Source organism: Triticum dicoccoides, chromosome 2A, assembly GCF_002162155.2.
Source record: "Triticum dicoccoides isolate Atlit2015 ecotype Zavitan chromosome 2A, WEW_v2.0, whole genome shotgun sequence".
NCBI lineage: Eukaryota > Viridiplantae > Streptophyta > Magnoliopsida > Poales > Poaceae > Triticum > Triticum dicoccoides.
In genome coordinates, this window is record NC_041382.1 from 325,080,070 (window position 1) to 325,080,778 (window position 709).

Sequence of the window (709 nt, forward strand, 5' to 3'; positions counted from 1 at the left end):
GCGGGGCGGCGGTGTGGGGGTGAGGCCACCGGGCGCGACCGAGGCAGTCGGCACGCGTGCGGGCGCCGGGAATCGGCAGCGAGGGGCGGCGTCCAGGCGAAGGCCGCGACGCAGTGGGGGGGCGCATGAGGAGGCGATGGTGGCGCGGCCACGGGTCACGAGCAGGGCGGTCGAGCGCCGTGGCCGCGGCCGTGGGCCAGCGAGGCCGTGCACGGGAGCGACGGGGAGAGGCACGCGGTGAGCGTGCAACGGGCGGGGCCGGAGCGCGTCGACCGCGGGCAGGGATGGTGGTGACCGGGGCGACACAGGGAGAGAGGGGGCGAAGGGGGACGGCAGCGCTCACTTGCGAGCAGGGAAGGGGGGGCGACGGGGCGCGTTGGCGTCGGCGAGGGAGAGGCGATGGAGCGGCGACGACGAGGTGGCGGAGCACAGCAGCGACGAGGCGGCACCGGGGATGGGCGCCAGCGTCGCAGGCTCAGGGCGGCGCGGGATCTGGCCCCTCCCCGATCCAGTCGAGTAGGGGGGCGCCTGGGAGGAGGCAGGGGGCGATGGTGCGGCGGTCCGGCGAGGTGGCCCCGGGCAGTGGCGACGGGCAGCGCCGCGGGTCGAACGACGGCGGCGGGCCGTCCATGGGCGCTGGGGACGGCGGGTCCGAGGCGCACAGCGTGCGGTTGAGGTGGCCGACGCGGTCCAGGCGGCGTGGGGCGCA